Here is a 23,856-nt window from a genome sequence, read left to right as displayed (position 1 = left end):
GCCATGAGGTTACAGATTGTGGTTGATCCCCTGGCCTGGTGGTGATGTGAGACTGGGGGATACACTGGGCCATGAGGTTACAGATTGTGGTTGATCCCCTAGCCTTGTGGTGATGTGAGACTGGGGGATACACTGGGTCATGAGGTTACAGATTGTGGTTGATCCCCTGGCCTGGTGGTGATGTGAGACTGGGGGATACACTGGGCCATGAAGTTACAGATTGTGGTTGATCCCCTGGCCTGGTGGCGATGTTGGACTGGGGGATACACTGGGCCATGAGGTTACAGATTGTGGTTGATCCCCTGGCCTGATGTTAGACTGGGGGATACATTTTGCCATGAGGTTACAGATTGTGGTTGATCCCCTGGCCTGGTGGTGATGTGAGATTGGGGGATACACTGGGCCATGAGGTTACAGATTGTGGTTGATCCCCTGGCCTGGTGGTGATGTGAGACTGGGGGATACACTGGGGCATGAGGTTACAGATTGTGGTTGATGCCCTGGCCTGGTGGTGATGTGAGACTGGGGGATACACTGGGCCATGAAGTTACAGATTGTGTTTGATCCCCTGGCCTGGTGGTGATGTGAGACTCAGGGATACACTGGGCCATGAGGTTACAGATTGTGGGTGATCCCCTGGCCTGGTGGTAATGTGAGACTGGGCGTACACTGGGCCATGATGTTACAGATTGTGGTTGATCCCCTGGCCTGGTGGTAATGTGAGACTGGGGAATACACTGGGCCATGAGGCTACAGATTGTGGTTGATCCCCTGGCCTCGTGGTGATGTGAGACTGGGGGATACACTGCGCTATGATGTTACAGATTGTGGTTGATCCCCTGGCCTGGTGTTGATGTGAGACTGGGGGATACACTGGGCCATGAGGTTACAGATTGTGGTTGATCCCCTGGCCTGGTGGTGATGTGAGACTGGGGGATACACTGCGCTATGATGTTACAGATTGTGGTTGATCCCCTGGCCTGGTGGTGATGTGAGACTGGGGGATACACTGGGCCATGAGGTTACAGATTGTGGCTGATCCGCTGGCCTCGTGGTGATGTGAGACTGGGGGATACACTGGGCCATGAGGTTACAGATTGTGGTTGATCCCCTGGCCTGGTGGTAATGTGAGACTGGGGAATACACTGGGCCATGAGGTTACAGATTGTGGTTGATCCCCTGGCCTGGTGGTGATGTGAGACTGGGGGATACACTGGGCCATGAGGTTACAGATTGTGGTTGATCCCCTGGCCTGATGTTAGACTGGGGGATACACTGGGCCATGAGGTTACAGATTGTGGTTGATCCCCTGGCCTGGTGGTGATGTGAGACTGGGGGATACACTGGGCCATGAGGTTACAGATTGTTGTTGATCCCCTGGCCTGGTGGTGATGTGAGACTGGGGGATACACTGGGCCATGAGGTTACAGATTGTGGTTGATCCCCTGCCCTGGTGGTGATGTGAGACTGGGGGATACACTGGGCCATGAGGTTACAGATTGTGGTTGATCCCCTGGCCTGGTGGTGATGTGAGACTGGGGGATACACTGGGCTGTGAGGTTACAGATTGTGGTTGTTCCCCTGGCCTCGTGGTGATGTGAGACTGGGGGATACACTGGGCCATGAGGTTACAGATTGTGGTTGATCCCCTGGCCTGGTGTTGATGTGAGACTGGGGGATACACTGGGCCATGAGGTTACAGATTGTGGTTGATCCCCTGGCCTGGTGGTGATGTGAGACTGGGGGTACACTGGGCCATGAGGTTACAGATTGTTGTTGATCCCCTGGCCTGGTGGTGATGTGAGACTGGGGGATACACTGGGCCATGAACTTACAAATTGTGGTTGATCCCCTGGCCTGGTGGTGATGTGAGACTGGGGGATGCACTGGGCCATGAGATTACAGATTCTGGGTGATCCCCTGGCCTGGTGGTAATGTGAGACTGGGGGATACACAGGGCCATGAAGTTACAGATTGTGGTTGATCCCCTGGCCTGGTGGTGATGTGAGACTGGGGGATGCACTGGGCCATGAGATGACAGATTCTGGGTGATCCCCTGGCCTGGTGGTAATGTGAGACTGGGCGTACACTGGGCCATGATGTTACAGATTGTGGTTGTTCCCCTGGCCTGGTGGTGATGTGAGACTGGGGGATACACTGGGCCATGAGGTTACAGATTGTGGTTGATCCCCTGGCCTAGTGGTGATGTGAGACTGGGGCATACACTGGGCCATGAGGTTACAGATTGTGGTTGATCCCCTGGCCTGGTGGTGATTTGAGACTGGGGGATACACTGGGCCATGAGGTTACAGATTGTGGTTGATCCCCTGGCCTGGTGGTGATGTGAGACTGGGGGATACACTGGGCCATGAAGTTACAGATTGTGGTTGATCCCCTGGCTTGGTGGTGATGTGAGACTGGGCGATACACTGGGCCATGAGGTTACAGATTGTGGTTGATCCCCTGGCCTGGTGGTGATGTGAGACTGGGGGATACACTGGGCCATGAGGTTACAGATTGTGGTTGATCCCCTGGCCTGGTGGTGATGTGAGACTGGGGGATACACAGGGCCATGAGTTTACAGATTGTGGTTGATCCCCTGGCCTGGTGGTGATGTGAGACTGGGGGAAACACTGGGCCATGAGGTTACAGATTGTGGTTGATCCCCTGGCCTGGTGGTGATGTGAGACTGGGGGATACACTGGGCCATGAAGTTACAGATTGTGGTTCATCCCCTAGCCTGGTGGCGATGTTGGACTGGGGGATACACTGGTCCATGAGGTTACAGATTGTGGTTGATCCCCTGGCTTGGTGGTGATGTGAGACTGGGCGATACACTGGGCCATGAGGTTACAGATTGTGGTTGATCCCCTGGCCTGGTGGTGATGTGAGACTGGGGGATACACTGGGCCATGAGGTTACAGATTGTGGTTGATCCCCTGGCCTGGTGGTGATGTGAGACTGGGGGATACACAGGGCCATGAGTTTACAGATTGTGGTTAATCCCCTGGCCTGGTGGTGATGTGAGACTGGGGGAAACACTGGGCCATGAGGTTACAGATTGTGGTTGATCCCCTGGCCTGGTGGTGATGTGAGACTGGGGGATACACTGGGCCATGAGGTTACAGATTGTGGTTGATCCCCTGGCCTTGTGGTGATGTGAGACTGGGGGATACACTGGGTCATGAGGTTACAGATTGTGGTTGATCCCCTGGCCTGGTGGTGATGTGAGACTGGGGGATACACTGGGCCATGAAGTTACAGATTGTGGTTGATCCCCTGGCCTGGTGGCGATGTTGGACTGGGGGATACACTGGGCCATGAGGTTACAGATTGTGGTTGATCCCCTGGCCTGATGGTAGACTGGGGGATACACTGGGCCATGAGGTTACAGATTGTGGTTGATCCCCTGGCCTGGTGGTGATGTGAGACTGGGGGATACACTGGGCCATGAGGTTACAGATTGTGGTTGATCCCCTGGCCTGGTGGTGATGTGAGACTGGGGGATACACTGGGGCATGAGGTTACAGATTGTGGTTGATGCCCTGGCCTGGTGGTGATGTGAGACTGGGGGATACACTGGGCCATGAAGTTACAGATTGTGTTTGATCCCCTGGCCTGGTGGTGATGTGAGACTCAGGGATACACTGGGCCATGAGGTTACAGATTGTGGGTGATCCCGTGGCCTGGTGGTAATGTGAGACTGGGCGTACACTGGGCCATGATGTTACAGATTGTGGTTGATCCCCTGGCCTGGTGGTAATGTGAGACTGGGGAATACACTGGGCCATGAGGCTACAGATTGTGGTTGATCCCCTGGCCTCGTGGTGATGTGAGACTGGGGGATACACTGCGCTATGATGTTACAGATTGTGGTTGATCCCCTGGCCTGGTGTTGATGTGAGACTGGGGGATACACTGGGCCATGAGGTTACAGATTGTGGTTGATCCCCTGGCCTGGTGGTGATGTGAGACTGGGGGATACACTGCGCTATGATGTTACAGATTGTGGTTGATCCCCTGGCCTGGTGGTGATGTGAGACTGGGGGATACACTGGGCCATGAGGTTACAGATTGTGGCTGATCCGCTGGCCTCGTGGTGATGTGAGACTGGGGGATACACTGGGCCATGAGGTTACAGATTGTGGTTGATCCCCTGGCCTGGTGGTAATGTGAGACTGGGGAATACACTGGGCCATGAGGCTACAGATTGTGGTTGATCCCCTGGCCTCGTGGTGATGTGAGACTGGGGGATACACTGCGCCATGAGGTTACAGATTGTGGTTGATCCCCTGGCCTGGTGTTGATGTGAGACTGGGGGATACACTGCGCCATGAGGTTACAGATTGTGGTTGATCCCCTGGCCTGGTGGTGATGTGAGACTGGGGGATACACTGGGCCATGAGGTTACAGATTGTGGTTGATCCCCTGGCCTGATGTTAGACTGGGGGATACACTGGGCCATGAGGTTACAGATTGTGGTTGATCCCCTGGCCTGGTGGTGATGTGAGACTGGGGGATACACTGGGCCATGAGGTTACAGATTGTGGTTGATCCCCTGGCCTGGTGGTGATGTGAGACTGGGGGATACACTGGGCCATGAGGTTACAGATTGTGGTTGATCCCCTGCCCTGGTGGTGATGTGAGACTGGGGGATACACTGGGCCATGAGGTTATAGATTGTGGTTGATCCCCTGGCCTGGTGGTGATGTGAGACTGGGGGATACACTGGGCTGTGAGGTTACAGATTGTGGTTGTTCCCCTGGCCTCGTGGTGATGTGAGACTGGGGGATACACTGGGCCATGAGGTTACAGATTGTGGTTGATCCCCTGGCCTGGTGTTGATGTGAGACTGGGGGATACACTGGGCCATGAGGTTCCACATTGTGGTTGATCCCCTGGCCTGGTGGTGATGTGAGACTGGGGGTACACTGGGCCATGAGGTTACAGATTGTTGTTGATCCCCTGGCCTGGTGGTGATGGTAGACTGGGGGATACACTGGGCCATGAACTTACAGATTTTGGTTGATCCCCTGGCCTGGTGGTGATGTGAGACTGGGGGATGCACTGGGCCATGAGATTACAGATTCTGGGTGATCCCCTGGCCTGGTGGTAATGTGAGACTGGGGGATACCCAGGGCCATGAAGTTACAGATTGTGGTTGATCCCCTGGCCTGGTGGTGATGTGAGACTGGGGGATGCACTGGGCCATGAGGTTACAGATTCTGGGTGATCCCCTGGCCTGGTGGTAATGTGAGACTGGGCGTACACTGGGCCATGATGTTACAGATTGTGGTTGTTCCCCTGGCCTGGTGGTGATGTGAGACTGGGGGATACACTGGGCCATGAGGTTACAGATTGTGGTTGATCCCCTGGCCTAGTGGTAATGTGAGACTGGGGCATACACTGGGCCATGGGGTTACAGATTGTGGTTGATCCCCTGGCCTGGTGGTGATTTGAGACTGGGGGATACACTGGGCCATGAGGTTACAGATTGTGGTTGATCCCCTGGCCTGGTGGTGATGTGAGACTGGGGGATACACTGGGCCATGAAGTTACAGATTGTGGTTGATCCCCTGGCTTGGTGGTGATGTGAGACTGGGCGATACACTGGGCCATGAGGTTACAGACTGTGGTTGATCCCCTGGCCTGGTGGTGATGTGAGACTGGGGGATACACTGGGCCATGAGGTTACAGATTGTGGTTGATCCCCTGGCCTGGTGGTGATGTGAGACTGGGGGATACACAGGGCCATGAGTTTACAGATTGTGGTTGATCCCCTGGCCTGGTGGTGATGTGAGACTGGGGGAAACACTGGGCCATAAGGTTACAGATTGTGGCTGATCCCCTGGCCTGGTGGTGATGTGAGACTGGGGGATACACTGGGCCATGAGGTTACAGATTGTGGTTGATCCCCTGGCCTGGTGGTGATTTGAGACTGGGGGATACACTGGGACATGAGGTTACAGATTGTGGTTGATCCCCTGGCCTGGTGGTGATGTGAGACTGGGGGATACACTGGGCCATGAAGTTACAGATTGTGGTTGATCCCCTGGCCTGGTGGCGATGTTGGACTGGGGGATATACTGGGCCATGAGGTTACAGATTGTGGTTGATCCCCTGGCCTGATGTTAGACTGGGGGATACACTGGGCCATGAGGTTACAGATTGTGGTTGATCCCCTGGCCTGGTGGTGATGTGAGACTGGGGGATACACTTGGCCATGAGGTTACAGATTGTGGTTGATCCCCTGGCCTGGTGGTGATGTGAGACTGGGGGATACACTGGGGTATGAGGTTACAGATTGTGGTTGATCCCCTGGCCTGGTGGTGATGTGAGACTGGGGGATACACTGGGCCATGAAGTTACAGATTGTGTTTGATCCCCTGGCCTGGTGGTGATGTGAGACTCGGGGATACACTGGGCCATGAGGTTACAGATTTTGGGTGATCCCCTGGCCTGGTGGTAATGTGAGACTGGGCGTACACTGGGCCATGATGTTACAGATTGTGGTTGATCCCCTGGCCTGGTGGTAATGTGAGACTGGGGAATACACTGGGCCATGAGGCTACAGATTGTGGTTGATCCCCTGGCCTCGTGGTGATGTGAGACTGGGGGATACACTGCGCTATGATGTTACAGATTGTGGTTGATCCCCTGGCCTGGTGTTGATGTGAGACTGGGGGATACACTGGGCCATGAGGTTACAGATTGTGGCTGATCCGCTGGCCTCGTGGTGATGTGAGACTGGGGGATACACTGGGCCATGAGGTTACAGATTGTGGTTGATCCCGTGGCCTAGTGGTGATGTGAGACTGGGGGATACACTGGGCCATGAGGTTACAGATTGTGGTTGATCCCCTGGCCTGGTGGTGATGTGAGACTGGGGGATACACTGGGCCATGAGGTTCAGATTGTGGTTGATCCCCTGCCCTGGTGGTGATGTGAGACTGGGGGATACACTGGGCCATGAGGTTACAGATTGTGGTTGATCCCCTGGCCTGGTGGTGATGTGAGACTGGGGGATACACTGGGCTGTGAGGTTACAGATTGTGGTTGTTCCCCTGGCCTCGTGGTGATGTGAGACTGGGGGATACACTGGGCCATGAGGTTACAGATTGTGGTTGATCCCCTGGCCTGGTGTTGATGTGAGACTGGGGGATACACTGGGCCATGAGGTTCCACATTGTGGTTGATCCCCTGGCCTGGTGGTGATGTGAGACTGGGGGTACACTGGGCCATGAGGTTACAGATTGTGGTTGATCCCGTGGCCTGGTGGTGATGTTAGACTGGGGGAAATGCTGGGCCATGAGGTTACAGATTCTGGGTGATCCCCTGGCCTGGTAGTAATGTGAGACTGGGCGTACACTGGGCCATGATGTTACAGATTGTGGTTAATCCCCTGGCCTGGTGGTCAGGTGAGACTGGGGAATACACTGGGCCATGATGCTACAGATTGTGGTTGATCCCCTGGCCTCGTGGTGATGTGAGACTGGGGGATACACTGGGCCATGATGTTACAGATTGTGGTTGATCACCTGGCCTGGTGGTGATGTGAGACTGGGGGATACACTGGGCTATGAGGTTACAGGTTTTGGTTGATCCCCTGGCCTGGTGGTAATGTGAGACTGGGGGATACACTGGGCTATCTGGTTACAGGTTTTGGTTGATCCCCTGGCATGGTGGTGATGTGAGACTGGGGGATACACTGGGCCATGAGGTTACAGATTGTGGTTGATCCCCTGGCCTGGTGGTGATGTGAGACTGGGGGATACACTGGGGCATGAGGTTACAGATTGTGGTTGATCCCCTGGCCTGGTGGTGATGTGAGACTGGGGGATACACTGGGCCATGAGGTTACAGATTGTGGTTGATCCCCTGGCCTGGTGGTGATGTGAGACTGGGCGTACACTGGGCCATGATGTTACAGATTGTGGTTAATCCCCTGGCCTGGTGGTCAGGTGAGACTGGGGAATACACTGGGACATGAGGCTACAGATTGTGGTTGATCCCCTGGCCTCGTGGTGATGTGAGACTGGGGGATACACTGGGCCATGATGTTACAGATTGTGGTTGATCACCTGGCCTGGTGGTGATGTGAGACTGGGGGATACACTGGGCTATGAGGTTACAGGTTTTGGTTGATCCCCTGGCCTGGTGGTAATGTGAGACTGGGGGATACACTGGGCTATCTGGTTACAGGTTTTGGTTGATCCCCTGGCATGGTGGTGATGTGAGACTGGGGGATACACTGGGCCATGAGGTTACAGATTGTGGTTGATCCCCTGGCCTGGTGGTGATGTGAGACTGGGGGATACACTGGGGCATGAGGTTACAGATTGTGGTTGATCCCCTGGCCTGGTGGTGATGTGAGACTGGGGGATACACTGGGCCATGAGGTTACAGATTGTGGTTGATCCCCTGGCCTGGTGGTGATGTGAGACTGGGGGATACACTGGGCCATGAGGTTACAGATTGTGGTTGATCCCCTGGCCTGGTGGTGATGTGTGACTGGGGGATACACTGGGCCATGAGGTTACAGATTGTGGTTGATCCCCTTGCCTGGTGGTGATGTGAGACTGGGGGATACACTGGGCCATGAAGTTACAGATTGTGTTTGATCCCCTGGCCTGGTGGTGATGTGAGACTGGGGGATACACTGGGCCATGAGGTTACAGATTGTGGTTGATCCTCTGGCCTGGTGGTAATGTGAGACTGGGCGTACACTGGGCCATGATGTTACAGATTGTGGTTGATCCCCTGGCCTGGTGATAATGTGAGACTGGGGAATACACTGGGCCATGAGGCTACAGATTGTGGTTGATCCCCTGGCCTGGTGGTGATGTGAGACTGGGGGATACACTGGGCCATGAGGTTACAGATTGTGGGTGATCCCCTGGCCTGGTGGTAATGTGAGACTGGGCGTACACTGGGCCATGATGTTACAGATTGTGGTTGATCCCCTGGCCTGGTGGTAATGTGAGACTGGGGAATACACTGGGCCATGAGGCTACAGATTGTGGTTGATCCCCTGGCCTCTTGGTGATGTGAGACTGGGGGATACACTGCGCTATGATGTTACAGATTGTGGTTGATCCCCTGGCCTGGTGGTAATGTGAGACTGGGCGTACACTGGGCCATGATGTTACAGATTGTGGTTGATCCCCTGGCCTGATGGTGATGTGAGACTGGGGGATACACTGGGCCATGAGGTTACAGATTGTGGTTGATCCCCTGGCCTGGTGTTGATGTGAGACTGGGGATACACTGGGACATGAGGTTACAGATTGTGGTTGATCCCCTGGCCTGGTGGTGATGTGAGACTGGGGGATACACTGCGCCATGAGGTTACAGATTGTGGCTGATCCGCTGGCCTGGTGGTGATGTGAGACTGGGGGATACACTGGGCCATGAGGTTACAGATTGTGGTTGATCCCCTGGCCTGGTGGTGATGTGAGACTGGGGGATACACTGGGCCATGAGGTTACAGATTGTGGTTGATCCCGTGCCCCGGTGGTGATATGAGACTGGGGGATACACTGGGCCATGAGGTTACAGATTGTGGTTGATCCCCTGGCCTGGTGGTGATGTGAGACTGGGGGATACACTGGGCTGTGAGGTTACAGATTGTGGTTGTTCCCCTGGCCTCGTGGTGATGTGAGACTGGGGGATACACTGGGCCATGAGGTTACAGATTGTGGTTGATCCCCTGGCCTGGTGTTGATGTGAGACTGGAGGATACACTGGGCCATGAGGTTCCACATTGTGGTTGATCCCCTGGCCTGGTGGTGATGTGAGACTGGGGGTACTCTGGGCCATGAGGTTACAGATTGTGGTTGATCCCGTGGCCTGGTGGTGATGTTAGACTGGGGGAAACGCTGGGCCATTAGGTTACAGATTGTGGTTGATCCCCTGGCCTAGTGGTGATGTGAGACTGGGGGATACACTGGGGCATGAAGTTACAGATTGTGGTTGATCCCCTGGCTTGGTGGTGATGTGAGACTGGGGGATACACTGGGCCATGAGGTTACAGATTCTGGGTGATCCCCTGGCCTGGTGGTAATGTGAGACTGGGCGTACACTGGGCCATGATGTTACAGATTGTGGTTAATCCCCTGTCCTGGTGGTCATGTTAGACTGGGGAATACACTGGGCCATGAGGCTACAGATTGTGGTTGATCCCCTGGCCTCGTGGTGATGTGAGACTGGGGGATACACTGGGCCATGATGTTACAGATTGTGGTTGATCCCCTGCCCTGGTGGTGATATGAGACTGGGGGATACACTGGGCCATGAGGTTACAGATTGTGGTTGATCCCCTGGCCTGGTGGTGATGTGAGACTGGGGGATACACTGGGCTGTGAGGTTACAGATTGTGGTTGTTCCCCTGGCCTCGTGGTGATGTGAGACTGGGGGATACACTGGGCCATGAGGTTACAGATTGTGGTTGATCCTTTGGCCTGGTGTTGATGTGAGACTGGAGGATACACTGGGCCATGAGGTTCCACATTGTGGTTGATCCCCTGGCCTGGTGGTGATGTGAGACTGGGGGTACACTGGGCCATGAGGTTACAGATTGTGGTTGATCCCGTGGCCTGGTGGTGATGTTAGACTGGGGGAAATGCTGGGCCATGAGGTTACAGATTGTGGTTGATCCCCTGGCCTGGTGGTGATGTGAGACTGGGGGATACACTGGGCCATGAAGTTACAGATTGTGGTTGATCCCCTGGCCTGGTGGTGATGTGAGACTGGGGGATACACTGGGACATGAGGTTACAGATTGTGGTTGATCCCCTGGCCTGGTGGTGATGTGAGACTGGGGGATACACTGGGCCATGAGGTTACAGATTGTGGTTGATCCCCTTGCCTGGTGGTGATGTGAGACTGGGGGATACACTGGGCCATGAGGCTACAGATTGTGGTTGATCCCCTGCCCTGGTGGTGATATGAGACTGGGGGATACACTGGGCCATGAGGTTACAGATTGTGGTTGATCCCCTGGCCTGGTGGTGATGTGAGACTGGGGGATACACTGGGCTGTGAGGTTACAGATTGTGGTTGTTCCCCTGGCCTCGTGGTGATGTGAGACTGGGGGATACACTGGGCCATGAGGTTACAGATTGTGGTTGATCCCCTGGCCTGGTGTTGATGTGAGACTGGGGGATACACTGGTCCATGAGGTTCCACATTGTGGTTGATCACCTGGCCTGGTGGTGATGTGAGACTGGGGGTACACTGGGAAATGAGGTTACAGATTGTGGTTGATCCCGTGGCCTGGTGGTGATGTTAGACTGGGGGATACACTGGGCTGTGAGGTTACAGATTGTGGTTGTACCCCTGGCCTCGTGGTGATGTGAGACTGGGGGATACACTGGGCCATGAGGTTACAGGTTTTGGTTGATCCCCTGGCATGGTGGTGATGTGAGACTGGGGGATACACTGGGCCATGAGGTTACAGATTGTGGTTGATCCCCTGGCCTGGTGGTGATGTGAGACTGGGGGATACACTGGGCCATGAGGTTACACATTGTGGTTGATCCCCTGGCCTGGTGGTGATGTGAGACTGGGGGATACACTGGGCCATGAGGTTACAGGTTGTGGTTGATCCCCTGCCCTGGTGGTGATGTGAGACTGGGGGATACACTGGGCCATGAGGTTACAGATTGTGGTTGATCCCCTGGCCTGGTTGTGATGTGAGACTGGGGGATACACTGGGCTGTGAGGTTACAGATTGTGGTTGTTCCCCTGGCCTCGTGGTGATGTGAGACTGGGGGATACACTGGGCCATGAGGTTACAGATTGTGGTTGATCTCCTGGCCTGGTGTTGCTGTGAGACTGGGGGATACACTGGTCCATGAGGTTCCACATTGTGGTTGATCACCTGGCCTGGTGGTGATGTGAGACTGGGGGGTACACTGGGCCATGAGGTTACAGATTGTGGTTGATCCCGTGGCCTGGTGGTGATGTTAGACTGGGGGAAACGCTGGGCCATTAGGTTACAGATTGTGGTTGATCCCCTGGCCTAGTGGTGATGTGAGAGTGGGGGATACACTGGGGCATGAAGTTACAGATTGTGGTTGATCCCCTGGCTTGGTGGTGATGTGAGACTGGGGGATACACTGGGCCATGAGGTTACAGATTCTGGGTGATCCCCTGGCCTGGTGGTAATGTGAGACTGGGCGTACACTGGGCCATGATGTTACAGATTGTGGTTAATCCCCTGTCCTGGTGGTCATGTTAGACTGGGGAATACACTGGGCCATGAGGCTACAGATTGTGGTTGATCCCCTGGCCTCGTGGTGATGTGAGACTGGGGGATACACTGGGCCATGATGTTACAGATTGTGGTTGATCCCCTGCCCTGGTGGTGATATGAGACTGGGGGATACACTGGGCCATGAGGTTACAGATTGTGGTTGATCCCCTGGCCTGGTGGTGATGTGAGACTGGGGGATACACTGGGCTGTGAGGTTACAGATTGTGGTTGTTCCCCTGGCCTCGTGGTGATGTGAGACTGGGGGATACACTGGGCCATGAGGTTACAGATTGTGGTTGATCCTTTGGCCTGGTGTTGATGTGAGACTGGAGGATACACTGGGCCATGAGGTTCCACATTGTGGTTGATCCCCTGGCCTGGTGGTGATGTGAGACTGGGGTACACTGGGCCATGAGGTTACAGATTGTGGTTGATCCCGTGGCCTGGTGGTGATGTTAGACTGGGGGAAATGCTGGGCCATGAGGTTACAGATTGTGGTTGATCCCCTGGCCTGGTGGTGATGTGAGACTGGGGGATACACTGGGCCATGAAGTTACAGATTGTGGTTGATCCCCTGGCCTGGTGGTGATGTGAGACTGGGGGATACACTGGGACATGAGGTTACAGATTGTGGTTGATCCCCTGGCCTGGTGGTGATGTGAGACTGGGGGATACACTGGGCCATGAGGTTACAGATTGTGGTTGATCCCCTTGCCTGGTGGTGATGTGAGACTGGGGGATACACTGGGCCATGAGGCTACAGATTGTGGTTGATCCCCTGGCCTCGTGGTGATGTGAGACTGGGGGATACACTGGGCCATGATGTTACAGATTGTGGTTGATCCCCTGCCCTGGTGGTGATATGAGACTGGGGGATACACTGGGCCATGAGGTTACAGATTGTGGTTGATCCCCTGGCCTGGTGGTGATGTGAGACTGGGGGATACACTGGGCTGTGAGGTTACAGATTGTGGTTGTTCCCCTGGCCTCGTGGTGATGTGAGACTGGGGGATACACTGGGCCATGAGGTTACAGATTGTGGTTGATCCCCTGGCCTGGTGTTGATGTGAGACTGGGGGATACACTGGTCCATGAGGTTCCACATTGTGGTTGATCACCTGGCCTGGTGGTGATGTGAGACTGGGGGTACACTGGGAAATGAGGTTACAGATTGTGGTTGATCCCGTGGCCTGGTGGTGATGTTAGACTGGGGGAAATGCTGGGCCATGAGGTTACAGATTGTGATTGATCCCCTGGCCTGGTGGTGATGTGAGACTGGGGGATACACTGGGGCATGAAGTTACAGATTGTGGTAGATCCCCTGGCCTGGTGGTGATGTGAGACTGGGGGATACACTGGGCCATGAGGTTACAGATTCTGGGTGATCCCCTGGCCTGGTGGTAATGTGAGACTGGGCGTACACTGGGCCATGATGTTACAGATTGTGGTTAATCCCCTGGCCTGGTGGTCATGTGAGACTGGGGAATACACTGGGCCATGAGGCTACAGATTGTGGTTGATCCCCTGGCCTCGTGGTGATGTGAGACTGGGGGATACACTGGGCCATGATGTTACAGATTGTGGTTGATCCCCTGGCCTGGTGTTGATGTGAGACTGGGGGAAACACTGGGCCATGAGGATACAGATTGTGGCTGATCCCCTGGCTTCGTGGTGATGTGAGACTGGGGGATACACTGGGCCATGAGGATACAGATTGTGGTTGATCCACTGGCCTGGTGGTGATGTGAGACTGGGGGATACACTGGGCCATGAGGTTACAGATTGTGGTTGATCCCCTGGCCTTGTGGTGATGTGAGACTGGGGGATACACTAGGCCATGAGGTAACAGATTGTGGTTGATCCCCTGCCCTGGTGGTGATGTGAGACTGGGGGATACACTGGGCCATGAGGTTACAGATTGTGGTTGATCCCTGGGCCTGGTGGTGATGTGAGACTGGGGGATACACTGGGCTGTGAGGTTACAGATTGTGGTTGTTCCCCTGGCCTCGTGGTGATGTGAGACTGGGGGATACACTGGGCCATGAGGTTACAGGTTTTGGTTGATCCCCTGGCATGGTGGTGATGTGAGACTGGGGGATACACTGGACCATGAGGTTACAGATTGTGGTTGATCCCCTGGCCTGGTGGTGATGTGAGACTGGGGGATACACTGGGCCATGAGGTTGCAGATTGTGGTTGTTCTCCTGGCCTGGTGGTGATGTGAGACTGGGGGATACACTGGGCCATGAGGTTACAGATTGTGGATGATCCCCTGGCCTGGTGGTGATGTGAGACTGGGGGATACACTGGGCCATGAAGTTACAGATTGTGGTTGATCCCCTGGCCTGGTGGCGATGTTGGACTGGGGGATACACTGGGCCATGATGTTACAGATTGTGGTTGATCCCCTGGCCTGGTGGTGATGTGAGACTGGGGGATACACTGGGCCATGAGGTTACAGATTGTGGTTGATCCCCTGGCCTGGTGGTGATGTGTGACTGGGGGATACACTGGGCCATGAGGTTACAGATTGTGGTTGATCCCCTGGCCTGGTGGTGATGTGAGACTGGGGGATACACTGGGCCATGAGGTTACAGATTGTGGTTGATCCCCTTGCCTGGTGGTGATGTGAGACAGGGGGTTACACAGGGACATGAAGTTACAGATTGTGTTTGATCCCCTGGCCTGGTGGTGATGTGAGACTGGGGGATACACTGGGCCATGAGGTTACAGATTGTGGGTGATCCCCTGGCCTGGTGGTAATGTGAGACTGGGCGTACACTGGGCCATGATGTTACAGATTGTGGTTGATCCCCTGGCCTGGTGGTAATGTGAGACTGGGGAATACACTGGGCTATGAGGCTACAGATTGTGGTTGATCCCCTGGCCTCGTGGTGATGTGAGACTGGGGGATACACTGCGCTATGATGTTACAGATTGTGGTTGATCCCCTGGCCTGGTGTTGATGTGAGACTGGGGGATACACTGGGACATGAGGTTACAGATTGTGGTTGATCCCCTGCCCTGGTGGTGATGTGAGACTGGGGGATACACTGGGCCATGAGGTTACAGATTGTGGTTGATCCCCTGGCCTGGTGGTGATGTGAGACTGGGGGTACACTGGGCCGTGAGGTTACAGATTGTGGTTGATCCCCTGGCCTGGTGGTGATGTGAGACTGGGGGTACACTGGGCCGTGAGGTTACAGATTGTGGTTGATCCCCTGCCCTGGTGGTGATGTGAGACTGGGGGATACACTGGGCCATGAGGTTACAGATTGTGGTTGATCCCCTGCCCTGGTGGTGATGTGAGACTGGGGGATACACTGGGCCATGAGGTTACAGATTGTGGTTGATCCCCTGGCCTGGTGGTGATGTTAGACTGGGGGTACACTGGGCCGTGAGGTTACAGATTGTGGTTGATCCCCTGGCCTGGTGGTGATGTGAGACTGGGGGTACACTGGGCCGTGAGGTTACAGATTGTGGTTGATCCCCTGCCCTGGTGGTGATGTGAGACTGGGGGATACACTGTGCCATGAGGTTACAGATTGTGGTTGATCCCCTGGCCTGGTGGTGATGTGAGACTGGGGGATACACTGGGCCGTGAGGTTACAGATTGTGGTTGATCCCCTGGCCTGGTGGTGATGTGAGATTGGGTGATACACTGGGCATGAGGTTACAGATTGTGGTTGAACCCCTGGCCTGGTGGTGATGTGAGAATGGGGGATACACTGGGCCATGAGGTTACAGATTGTGGTTGATCCCCTGCCCTGGTGGTGATTTGAGACTGGGGGATACACTGGGCCATGAGGATACAGATTGTGGTTGATCCCCTGGCCTGATGTTAGACTGGGGGATACACTGGGCCATGAGGTTACAGATTGTGGTTGATCCCCTGGCCTGGTGGTGATGTGAGACTGGGGGATACAGTGGGCCATGAGGTTACAGATTGTGGTTGATCCCCTGGCCTGGTGGTGATGTGAGACTGGGGGATACACAGTGCCATGAGGTTATTGATTGTGGTTGATCCCCTGGCCTGGTGGTGATGTGAGACTGGGGGATACACTGGGCCATGAGGTTACAGATTGTGGTTGATCCCCTGGCCTGGTGGTGATGTTAGACTGGGGGTACACTGGGCCGTGAGGTTACAGATTGTGGTTGATCCCCTGGCCTGGTGGTGATGTGAGACTGGGGGTACACTGGGCCGTGAGGTTACAGATTGTGGTTGATCCCCTGCCCTGGTGGTGATGTGAGACTGGGGGATACACTGTGCCATGAGGTTACAGATTGTGGTTGATCCCCTGGCCTGGTGGTGATGTGAGACTGGGGGATACACTGGGCCGTGAGGTTACAGATTGTGGTTGATCCCCTGGCCTGGTGGTGATGTGAGATTGGGTGATACACTGGGCATGAGGTTACAGATTGTGGTTGAACCCCTGGCCTGGTGGTGATGTGAGAATGGGGGATACACTGGGCCATGAGGTTACAGATTGTGGTTGATCCCCTGCCCTGGTGGTGATTTGAGACTGGGGGATACACTGGGCCATGAGGATACAGATTGTGGTTGATCCCCTGGCCTGATGTTAGACTGGGGGATACACTGGGCCATGAGGTTACAGATTGTGGTTGATCCCCTGGCCTGGTGGTGATGTGAGACTGGGGGATACAGTGGGCCATGAGGTTACAGATTGTGGTTGATCCCCTGGCCTGGTGGTGATGTGAGACTGGGGGATACACAGTGCCATGAGGTTATTGATTGTGGTTGATCCCCTGGCCTGGTGGTGATGTGAGACTGGGGGATACACTGGGCCATGAGGTTACAGATTGTGGTTGATCCCCTGGCCTGGTGGTGATGTGAGACTGGGGGATACACTGGGCCATGAGGTTACAGATTGTGGTTGATCCCCTGTCCTGGTGGTAATGTGAGACTGGAGGTACACTGGGCCATGATGTTACAGATTCTGGTTGATCCCCTGGCCTGGTGGTGATGTGAGACTGGGGGTACACTGGGCCGTGAGGTTACAGATTGTGGTTGATCCCCTGGCCTGGTGGTGATGTGTGACTGGGGGATACACTGGGTTGTGTGTTACAGATTGTGGTTGATCTCCTGGCCTGGTGGTGATGTGAGACTGGGGGATACACTGGGCCATGAGGTCACAGATTGTGGTTGATCCCCTGGCCTGGTGGTGATGTGAGACTGGGGGATACACTGAGCCATGAGGTTACAGATTGTGGTTGATCCGCTGGTCTGCTGTTGATGTGAGACTGGGCGATACACTGGGCCATGAGGTTACAGATTGTGGTTGATCCCGTGGCCTGGTGGTGATGTGAGACTGGGGGATACACTGAGCCATGAGGTTACAGATTGTGGTTGATCCGCTGGTCTGGTGTTGATGTGAGACTGGGCGATACACTGGGCCATGAGGTTACAGATTGTGGTTGATCCCCTGGCCTGGTGGTGATGTGAGACTGGGGGATACACTGGGCCATGAAGTTACAGATTGTGGTTGATCCCCTGGCCTGGTGGTGATGTGAGACTGGGGGATACACTGGGCCATGAGGTTACAGATTGTGGTTGATCCCCTGGCCTGGTGGTGATGTTAGACTGGGGGAAATGCTGGGCCATGAAGTTACAGATTGTGGTTGATCCCCTGGCCTGGTGGTGATGTGAGACTGGGGGATACACTGGGCTATGAGGTTACAGGTTTTGGTTGATCCCCTGGCCTGGTGGTAATGTGAGACTGGGGGATACACTGGGCTATGAGGTTACAGGTTTTGGTTGATCCCCTGGCATGGTGGTGATGTGAGACTGGGGGATACACTGGGCCATGAGGTTACAGATTGTGGTTGATCCCCTGGCCTGGTGGTGATGTGAGACTGGGGGATACACTGGGCCATGACGTTGCAGATTGTGGTTGTTCTCCTGGCCTGGTGGTGATGTGAGTCTGCGGGATACACTGGGCCATGAGGTTACAGATTGTGGTTGATCTCCTAGCCTGGTCGTGATGTTAGACTGGGGGATACACTGGGCCAGGAAGTTACAGATTGTGGTTGATCCCCTGGCCTGGTGGTGATGTGAGACTGGGGAATACACTGGGCCATGAGGTTACAGATTGTGGTTGATCGCGTGCCCTGGTGGTGATGTGAGACTGGGGGAATACAGTGGGCCATGAGGTTACAGGTTGTGCGTGATCCCCTGGCCTGGTGGTGATTGTGAGACTGGGGGTACACTGGGCCGTGAGGTTACAGATTGTGGTTGATCCCCTAGCCTGGTGGTGATGTGAGACTGGGGGATACACTGGGCCATGAGGTTACAGATTGTGGTTCATCCCCTGGCCTGGTGGTGATGTGAGACTGGGGGATACACTGGGCCATGAGGTTACAGATTGTGGTTGATCCCCTGGCCTGGTGCTGATGTGAGACTGGGGGATACACTGGGCCATGAGGTTACAGATATTGGTTGATCCCCTGGCCTGATGTTAGACTGGGGGATACACTTGGCCATGAAGTTACAGATTGTGGTTGATCCCCTGGCCTGGTGGTGATGTGAGACTGGGGGATACACTGGGCCATGAGGTTACAGATTGTGGTTGATCCCCTTGCCTGGTGGTGATGTGAGACTGGGGGATACACTGGGCCATGAGGCTACAGATTGTGGTTGATCCCCTGGCCTCGTGGTGATGTGAGACTGGGGGATACACTGGGCCATGATGTTACAGATTGTGGTTGATCCCCTGCCCTGGTGGTGATATGAGACTGGGGGATACACTGGGCCATGAGGTTACAGATTGTGGTTGATCCCCTGGCCTGGTGGTGATGTGAGACTGGGGGATACACTGGGCTGTGAGGTTACAGATTGTGGTTGTTCCCCTGGCCTCGTGGTGATGTGAGACTGGGGGATACACTGGGCCATGAGGTTACAGATTGTGGTTGATCCCCTGGCCTGGTGTTGATGTGAGACTGGGGGATACACTGGTCCATGAGGTTCCACATTGTGGTTGATCACCTGGCCTGGTGGTGATGTGAGACTGGGGGTACACTGGGAAATGAGGTTACAGATTGTGGTTGATCCCGTGGCCTGGTGGTGATGTTAGAAAGGGGGAAATGCTGGGCCATGAGGTTACAGATTGTGGTTGATCCCCTGGCCTGGTGGTGATGTGAGACTGGGGGATACACTGGGGCATGAAGTTACAGATTGTGGTTGATCCCCTGGCCTGGTGGTGATGTGAGACTGGGGGATACACTGGGCCATGAGGTCACAGATTCTGGGTGATCCCCTGGCCTGGTGGTAATGTGAGACTGGGCGTACACTGGGCCATGATGTTACAGATTGTGGTTAATCCCCTGGCCTGGTGGTCATGTGAGACTGGGGAATACACTGGGCCATGAGGCTACAGATTGTGGTTGATCCCCTGGCCTCGTGGTGATGTGAGACTGGGGGATACACTGGGCCATGATGTTACAGATTGTGGTTGATCCCCTGGCCTGGTGTTGATGTGAGACTGGGGGAAACACTGGGCCATGAGGATACAGATTGTGGCTGATCCCCTGGCTTCGTGGTGATGTGAGACTGGGGGATACACTGGGCCATGAGGATACAGATTGTGGTTGATCCACTGGCCTGGTGGTGATGTGAGACTGGGGGATACTCTGGGCCATGAGGTTACAGATTGTGGTTGATCCCCTGGCCTTGTGGTGATGTGAGACTGGGGGATACACTAGGCCATGAGGTAACAGATTGTGGTTGATCCCCTGCCCTGGTGGTGATGTGAGACTGGGGGATACACTGGGCCATGAGGTTACAGATTGTGGTTGATCCCTGGGCCTGGTGGTGATGTGAGACTGGGGGATACACTGGGCTGTGAGGTTACAGATTGTGGTTGTTCCCCTGGCCTCGTGGTGATGTGAGACTGGGGGATACACTGGGCCATGAGGTTACAGGTTTTGGTTGATCCCCTGGCATGGTGGTGATGTGAGACTGGGGGATACACTGGACCATGAGGTTACAGATTGTGGATGATCCCCTGGCCTGGTGGTGATGTGAGACTGGGGGATACACTGGGCCATGAGGTTGCAGATTGTGGTTGTTCTCCTGGCCTGGTGGTGATGTGAGACTGCGGGATACACTGGGCCATGAAGTTACAGATTGTGGTTGATCCCCTGGCCTGGTGGCGATGTTGGACTGGGGGATACACTGGGCCATGATGTTACAGATTGTGGTTGATCCCCTGGCCTGGTGGTGATGTGAGACTGGGGGATACACTGGGCCATGAGGTTACAGATTGTGGTTGATCCCCTGGCCTGGTGGTGATTTGTGACTGGGGGATACACTGGGCCATGAGGTTACAGATTGTGGTTGATCCCCTGGCCTGGTGGTGATGTGAGACTGGGGGATACACTGGGCCATGAGGTTACAGATTGTGGTTGATCCCCTTGCCTGGTGGTGATGTGAGACTGGGGGTTACACAGGGCCATGAAGTTACAGATTGTGTTTGATCCCCTGGCCTGGTGGTGATGTGAGACTGGGGGATACACTGGGCCATGAGGTTACAGATTGTGGGTGATCCCCTGGCCTGGTGGTAATGTGAGACTGGGCGTACACTGGGCCATGATGTTACAGATTGTGGTTGATCCCCTGGCCTGGTGGTAATGTGAGACTGGGGAATACACTGGGCTATGAGGCTACAGATTGTGGTTGATCCCCTGGCCTCGTGGTGATGTGAGACTGGGGGATACACTGCGCTATGATGTTACGTATTGTGGTTGATCCCCTGGCCTGGTGTTGATGTGAGACTGGGGGATACACTGCGCCATGAGGTTACAGATTGTGGCTGATCCGTTGGCCTCGTGGTGAGGTGAGACTGGGGGATACACTGGGCCATGAGGTTACAGATTGTGGTTGATCCCCTGGCCTGGTGGTGATGTGAGACTGGGGGATACACTGGGACATGAGGTTACAGATTGTGGTTGATCCCCTGCCCTGGTGGTGATGTGAGACTGGGGGATACACTGGGCCATGAGGTTACAGATTGTGGTTGATCCCCTGGCCTGGTGGTGATGTGAGACTGGGGGTACACTGGGCCGTGAGGTTACAGATTGTGGTTGATCCCCTGCCCTGGTGGTGATGTTAGACTGGGGGATACACTGGGCCGTGAGGTTACAGATTGTGGTTGATCCCCTGGCCTGGTGGTGATGTGAGATTGGGTGATACACTGGGCCATGAGGTTACAGATTGTGGTTGAACCCCTGGCCTGGTGGTGATGTGAGAATGGGGGATACACTGGGCCATGAGGTTACAGATTGTGGTTGATCCCCTGCCCTGGTGGTGATTTGAGACTGGGGGATACACTGGGGCATGAGGATACAGATTGTGGTTGATCCCCTGGCCTGATGTTAGACTGGGGGATACACTGGGCTATGAAGTTACAGATTGTGGTTGATCCCCTGGCCTGGTGGTGATGTGAGACTGGGGGATACACTGGGCCATGAGGTTACAGATTGTGGTTGATCCCCTGGCCTGATGTTAGACTGGGGGATACACTGGGCCATGAGGTTACAGATTGTGGTTGATCCCCTGGCCTGGTGGTGATGTGAGAGTGGGGGATACAGTGGGCCATGAGGTTACAGATTGTGGTTGATCCCCTGGCCTGGTGGTGATGTGAGACTGGGGGATACACAGTGCCATGAGGTTATTGATTGTGGTTGATCCCCTGGCCTGGTGGTGATGTGAGACTGGGGGATACACTGGGGCATGAGGTTACAGATTGTGGTTGATCCCCTGGCCTGGTGGTGATGTGAGACTGGGGGATACACTGGGCCATGAGGTGGTTGATCCCCTGGCCTGATGTTAGACTGGGGGATACACTGGGCCGTGAGGTTACAGATTGTGGTTGATCCCCTGGCCTGGTGGTGATGTGAGACTGGGGGATACACTGGGCCATGAGGTTACAGATTGTGGTTGATCCCCTGGCCTGGTGGTGATGTGAGAATGGGGGATACACTGGGCCATGAGGTTACAGATTGTGGTTGATCCCCTGCCCTGGTGGTGATTTGAGACTGGGGGATACACTGGGCCATGAGGATACAGGTTGTGGTTGATCCCCTGGCCTGATGTTAGACTGGGGGATACACTGGGCCATGAAGTTACAGATAGTGGTTGATCCCCTGTCCTGGTGGTGATGTGAGACTTGGGAATACACTGGGCCATGATGTTACAGATTGTGGTTGATCCCCTGCCCTGGTGGTGATGTGAGACTGGGGGATACACTGAGCCATGATGTTACAATTTGTGGTTGATCCCCTGGCCTGGTGTTGATGTGAGACAGGGGGATACACTGGGCCATGAGGTTACAGATTGTGGTTGATCCCCTGGCCTTGTGGTGATGTGAGACTGGGGGATACACTGGGCCATGAAGTTACAGATTGTGGTTGATCCCCTGGCGTGGTGGTGATGTGAGACTGGGGGATACACTGGGCCATGAGGTTACAGATTGTGGTTGATCCCTTGGCCTGATGTTAGACTGGGGGATACACTGGGCCATGAAGTTACAGATTGTGGTTGATCCCCTGGCCTAGTGGTGATGTGAGACTGGGGGATACACTGGGCCATGAGGTTACAGATTGTGGTTGATCCCCTGGCCTGGAGGTGATGTGAGACTGGGGGATACACTGGGCTATGAGGTTACAGGTTTTGGTTGATCCCCTGGCATGGTGGTGATGTGAGACTGGGGGATACACTGGGCCATGAGGTTACAGATTGTGGTTGATCCCCTGGCCTGGTGGTGATGTGAGACTGGGGGATACACTGGGGCATGAGGTTACAGATTGTGGTTGATCCCCTGGCCTGGTCGTGATGTGAGACTGGGGGATACACTGGGCCATGATGTTACAGATTGTGGTTGATCCCCTGGCCTGGTGGTGATGTGAGACTGGTGGATACACTGGGCCATGAGGTTACAGATTGTGGTTGATCGCGTGCCCTGGTGGTGATGTGAGACTGGGGGAATACAGTGGGCCATGAGGTTACAGGTTGTGCTTGATCCCCTGGCCTGGTGGTAATTATGAGACTGGGGGATACACTGGGCCATGAGGTTACAGATTGTGGTTGATCCCCTGGCCTGGGGGTGATGTTAGACTGGGGGATACACTGGGCCATGAGGTTATAGATTGTGGTTGATCCCCTGTCCTGGTGGTGATGTTAGACTGGGGGATACACTGGGCCATGAAGTTACAGATTGTGGTTGATCCCCTGGCCTGGTGGTGATGTGAGACTGGGGGATACACTGGGCCATGAGGTTACAGATTGTGGTTGATCCCCTGGCCTGGTGGTGATGTGAGAATGGGGGATACACTGGGCCATGAGGTTACAGATTGTGGTTGATCCCCTGCCCTGGTGGTGATTTGAGACTGGGGGATACAGTGGGCCATGAGGTTACAGATTGTGGTTGATCCCCTGGCCTGATGTTAGACTGGGGGATACACTGGGCCATGAAGTTACAGATTGTGGTTGATCCCCTGGCCTGGTGGTGATGTGAGACTGGGGGATACACAGGGCCATGAGGTTACAGATTGTGGTTGATCCCCTGGCCTGATGTTAGACTGGG

Source organism: Hypanus sabinus (assembly GCF_030144855.1).
Source record: "Hypanus sabinus isolate sHypSab1 chromosome 24 unlocalized genomic scaffold, sHypSab1.hap1 SUPER_24_unloc_5, whole genome shotgun sequence".
Lineage (NCBI taxonomy): Eukaryota > Metazoa > Chordata > Chondrichthyes > Myliobatiformes > Dasyatidae > Hypanus > Hypanus sabinus.
This window is presented reverse-complemented; position numbering follows the sequence as displayed.